The following is a 5,697-nucleotide window of genomic DNA, read 5'->3' on the forward strand; positions in this document are numbered from 1 at the left end:
CAATGGTGGAATTATGCATCTGATCTCTCTAAGTTGGCGCGATTAGTATTTCAAAACCCTAATTAACTGAGTCAGATAGGAACCCTGAGTTTTATTCAAATTCAGCCGTACCTCATATCTCATGTAAACTCTATAAAAGGAGAGCATAATCCATCAAAGGAGAACATGTTCTAGAGCTTAGTAGAAGCATTCTTTCTTCTCTCTTCAGTTTATTTAGGCTTTCTTTAGTTTTTGTTGGTGCAACCTAGAGGGGGGTGATTAGGTTGTACCTCGTGGATTATCCCAAATTTTCGGTTTGATTGCAATTTCAATGTAAGTTGATAATTTAAATGAAATTCAATAAAGGCAAGCAACCACAACACGGGATTTATAGTGGTTCGACTATACAAGTCTACGTCCACTCCTCTCTTGGCCTCAAGAGAGTATTCCACTATTGATTCTCTTTCAATAAAATGGGTAGAGATCAAACCCTTACAATAATCTTTGTTACGGGCCAAGAGAACCCTTTACAATCTTTGTTTAGCAAGTAGGGCAAGAGCACCCCTTAACAATCTTTGTTTATGGGCAAGATCACCCAAGCAATCTTTGTTCACGGGCAAGAGCACCCAAGCAATCTTTGTTCATAGGCAAGAGCACCCAAACCAGTTCTAATCTACCAACCTAGACTAGAATTGAAACAGTTACAAAGGAAGGATGTTACCTTAACAAGAGGTGTGACACTTTACCTCTTGTGTGAGTGTGATGCAATGTGAGTTGTATGCTCAAATGTAAATGTATGCACCACCGATGCCTTCAATCACCTCAAGCTTGGCTTCCACAACCTTAGAAACACCTTGGTATATTTCTTCAAGGTTGGGAGAGGGTGATAGGCAAAGCACGATGCCTTTAGTCACCTCGAGCTTGGTTTCCACAAGCTTGCTTAATACCTTGGAATGTTCTTCAAGGTTGGGGAGAAGGTGAAAGGCAAAGCACAAGGCTTTCTTGCAATTTGAGAGCTTAGGATCACTTGGGGAGTGGGTGATCAAGTGTAAGTGTTCGACCTCTCAAATGAGGTGAAATGGGTTTATATAGAGCACCTTTGAGTGCAAAAACCCAATCCCCAACGGATAGAAAACGAACACATTTTAAGTCCAATTTTCAGCCAAGACGGACGTCCGTCTGAAAAGAGCCGTTAATATAGCCGTTATAGGCTGTTTTTACACCAAACGGAATTCCGTCTGGGCAGACGGTCATCCATCTCAGAAAAGAGCCGTTGCAAACTAGCCGTTATTGGCTAAGTCAGGGTCAGACGGTCGACCGTCTGGCTTAACTAGCCTAGACGGAAATTCCGTCTGGCCTTCTATGATTGAAAACGTAGAAATGCTAAACCAGACGGTCATCCGTCTGAGCCCTGTTTTGCTGAATTAAGTTGGGCTTGGGACATGGCTTGGGTTTTTGGACTTTTTGGTCAACCCTAAATATTGTACACCTCACTAACATGTCCTAGGTCACTCTAGTAATATGAATTACATATAATTGATGCATTTACATGAATGTGTATGCGAGAGTGTCCTAAGCCCTAATTCAGCCTAAGTCTTGATCTTCGACTTAATCTTCGACTTGATTTTGTACAACGGTCTTCATTTCCATCTTTACATGGTCTTGGCTTTGACTTGGAGTTGGTCCACTTCTTCTCATCTTGAACTAAAACATCACAACTCAATATAGCCATTAGTAATTCATGCTTATTATCATCAAAACCAATAGAGGCTGATGTGGCAAATGCTGACATGGCATTTCCCAACAATCTCTCTCTTTTTGATGATGATAAACACATGAATGATTGGAAAATATGAATGATAATTAATAGCAAATAAACACTCATTCATATGCATGTTATTTACATGTTTTTCCATGGTGAATTCTAATTCATGTTTGTTATCATCAAAACATGGTGAATTCAAGTTTCATGTTTGTTATCATCAAAACCAATGGAGGCTGATGTGGCAAAATGACAGTTTTATTTGCTTGCATTTGTGAGATTTTAATTTCTAGATTGAATGTTTAGGTTTAATTTTTTTTTTTATGTAATGCAATTCAAGTTCAAGTTTCAAGTTCAAGTTCAAGTTTTTAGATTCGTTTTTCTCTGGGTCTAGCAATTTCAGATTTAGATCATTCTAGATCTAGATCTGGTTGTTAGGGTTGGTTGAGATTCGAATCGTTTGTTCAATTCGCAAGTAAGTAACCTTCTTTATTAATCTTCTCTCCTCCCTCCATTCCCGCTTCTATCTACCCCTCCATATTCTTAATTTAGGATTTACTTTCAGCATTTATTTATGCTATCCCTTCCCCTGGATCCTTGATCAGAGATGCCTACAGTCGTGCCTCTCTTTGGTTAAGGTTTCCGTTGTACTTTTTGCAATTTACTTTCTGTTATTTACTTTCTGCAATTTACTTTCAGCATTCATTTATGTTCTCCCTTCCCCTGGATCCTTGATCAGAGATGCCTACAGTCGTGCCTCTCTTTGATTAAGGCTTCCTTTTCCTTTTATTGCTTTGTTTATTGCTTTGTTTATTTACTTTCTGTTATTTATTTTCTGCACTGTTGTTTTTTTCTCTTTAATATCCGTTCCCCCGATCGGTGGACTGTAAGCTACGGCAAAGGGTCCACGGTCAAAGTCATTATTATTATACTCCCCTTCCCTCGATCCAGAGCTGACACTCGGATCACTTCCCTTTTCCTTTTATTTTTATTGTTCGCATTTTTTTCCTGTCTTTTATTTATGGATTGATTGTGTTTAATTTATTTTTCATTTCAATTCGATTGCATTAGATGAATAGATTAGGATCGTTTAGTTTAGTTAATTAGTTAACAAAAATTGAATCATTCCACTCTCGTATTACTATTAAGAAGTTGAATTCTAAGTGGCATATATATTTGAGATCGACCCGTTAGCTACACGATACTGTGCGCTTGCGGTTACTTTTAAATTTCATAGACAAGTTTTTGGCGCTGTTGCCGGGGAGGTATTAGTCCATTTTATTTTTTTCATTCTTAGGTAAATCGAAGTGTTTTTAAAAAAATAAAAAAATTCAAAGATATTACTCTTAACTTGAGTAGAAACAAAAATGCATAGTAGTCCCCACTCTACTGCAGAATCCCCAGAATTCGATTGTAGGTGGCTCCGAAGACTATACGGATTCCCTTGCTGTGAAACCTATACAACGCTCAGCTATACGGCAACCTTACAACTTTGGAATCATTGTTTCAATCTTTGTGGTGGGAAATTCACTACTTTCCTTTCAATTCTCCCATTTCTTTTCTTTTATTCTTTAGTACTTTATTTTTATTTTATTTTTTATTGAAAAAAAATCTCATTCTTTCATAAGAGCCATTAATTGCATTAGGTGGTTAGTGCATGTGTGTCTGGACTCATGATTCTACAAATAGAATTGTCCGAGTGTCTAACTTGACCATGGAAGGTCTACCTCCACCACCTACACCTAAGAGTCTTAGGAATAGATTTTATCCAACCCGATCTACACAACCTTCCTGTATACGTTTACCTAAAGTGAGTGGTAATAATTTTGAGCTCAAATCTCATTATCTATCTATGTTACCCCAATTTCATGGGTTACCTGATCAAGATGCATTTTTGTTCCTTAGGGAGTTTGAGAAGGTTTGTGTCCTTATGAAGGTACAACAACTTACTGATGATGCCGTAAGACTACGGTTTATTACCTTTGCATTAAAGGACCAAGCCAAAAAGTGGCTTTATAGCTTACCTAGGGATAGCATTATCAAATGGGCACAATTCACTATCCTATTCTTGAAGAAATTCTTTTCTTTTTCCAAGACGAATAAAATAAGAAATGATATTCTTCAATTTCGTCAAAAACCCAATGAGTCCTTTGCTAAGGTAATGGAGAGATTCCAAAGCCTTCTCCAAGAATGCCCTCACCATAGTATAGAATTATGGCATTTATGCCAAATAATTTATGAGGGTATCGATTATCAAACAAAACAACTTTTGGAATCTATGTGCCCCACAGGATTTACATCTTTCACTGATGATTCCAAAGCTTGGGAATTTCTTTTAGACCTAGCAGATAGAACTAGAGAATGGGAGTCAACCCAAGATTCTGAAAGGACTAGTAGGGGATATCTTGTTGATAGCCAAGTTCATAAGGAAGCACAAATAGATAGTCTTTTGAAAAAGTTAGAGACTTTGGTAGTTAAAGCTGCACCACCACCACCTAGTCAAGCACATTTTATTGATAATCTATTGCTATGTGTGCATGGTGTCAGTCTCCTATGCATGTAATTGAGGAATGTCCTAGCTATTCTGGAGGCCAACATGAAAATGCCAGTGCAATGTTTCCAAACTCGTACAATCCTGGGTGGAAGAATCATCCTAACTTTTCATGGTCTCAAGGGCAAAACCAAAATGGATTAAGCAATTATTCCACACAAAATCACTTTGGTGCCCCTCAAAAACAAAGTGCCCAATTTTCTCATAATCCAAATGTCCAGTTCCCTCAAGCCCCAAATTTCCAGAATGCCAATTTAGTTAGGCCTGTCAATCCACCTATTGTGCCTCATATGCCTCACATTGCACAAAATCAATCATCACCTGGTTTCAACAGAGGTAACAATCAAGAGTTTTCTCGTCTCTCTTCCTTAGAGAAGAATATGGAAGTACTTTCTAGCACCTTCATGACTTCTATGCATAATATGGAAAAACAAATTTTCATTCTTGTAAGTGCTTTGTCTAAGCGAGAAAAAGGTAAAATGCCTAGCCAACCTGAGTTAAATTATGGGATTCAGATTCAACAAAGATCACCAAATCAAGTCAACCAAGTTGAATCCTCCCATTCTTCTTTAGCTTCAATTAATTCTTTGTTTGCATTGAGAAGTGGGAAAGGGTATTTAATAGGTGAGTCACATATTAATGAAAAGAGCAAGATTAGTGACCACTGTGATGAGGAGAATGTTCAAGTATCTCCTAATAAAAGTTTGTCTAAGGAACCCATAGAAGTTGAGGATGAGCCAATTGCTTTAGCAGTACCTAAGTTTGGTGAACCACTATCAAAAACTATGAGAAAAGAGCAAATTTCAAATGAGAGTCCTTATGTTCTTAAGGATCCTTATCATAGTTGTCTAGTTAATAAGAAGAAGACTGCAACTATGGAGAAAATTTTTGATATCCTCAAAAAGATAGAAGTGAATATCCCTCTTTTGAATCCCATATCCTAGATCCCCGCCTATGCAAAAGTGTTGAAAGATTTATGCACTTATAAAAGAATCACTAGCATTCCCAAAAAGGCCTTCTTGGCAGGTAACATTAGTTCCATAATTACTCAACCTGTAGCAGCCATGTATAAGGATCCAGGGAGCCCTACCATAGCTTGTGTCATAGGCAATACACACATTGAACATACTTTACTTGATCTTGGTGCAAGTGTGAATCTTTTGCCTTACCATGTTTATAAGGAACTAGGATTGGGAGAATTGAAAGTAACTAGGATTACTCTTCAATTGCTAGATAGGTCAGTTAAGATTCCTAAAGGGATGATTGAAGATGTTTTATTGAAAGTGGGAGAATTTATTTTTTCAGTTGATTTCATTGTGCTAGATATTAAACCTTTTTCAATCAAGGATGAAATCACAATAATTTTAGGAAGACCATTTTTGGCTACTAGTAATGCATTAATCAA

General features: G+C 37.4%; 1 non-coding gene across 1 annotated transcript; it reads right to left on the reverse strand.

The window, feature by feature from the left end:
- Positions 1 to 3,842: 3,842 nt before the first annotated feature.
- Positions 3,843 to 3,949, reverse strand: LOC149005065 (small nucleolar RNA R71). The gene has a single exon (XR_016170012.1). It is a non-coding gene; the product is annotated as a small nucleolar RNA R71 (small nucleolar RNA).
- Between the last annotated feature and the right edge of the window lie 1,748 nt (positions 3,950 to 5,697).

Source organism: Hakea prostrata, chromosome 9 (genome assembly GCF_041222555.1).
Source record: "Hakea prostrata isolate BN-2017 chromosome 9, UWA_Hpros_2, whole genome shotgun sequence".
NCBI classification, from domain to species: Eukaryota; Viridiplantae; Streptophyta; class Magnoliopsida; order Proteales; family Proteaceae; genus Hakea; species Hakea prostrata.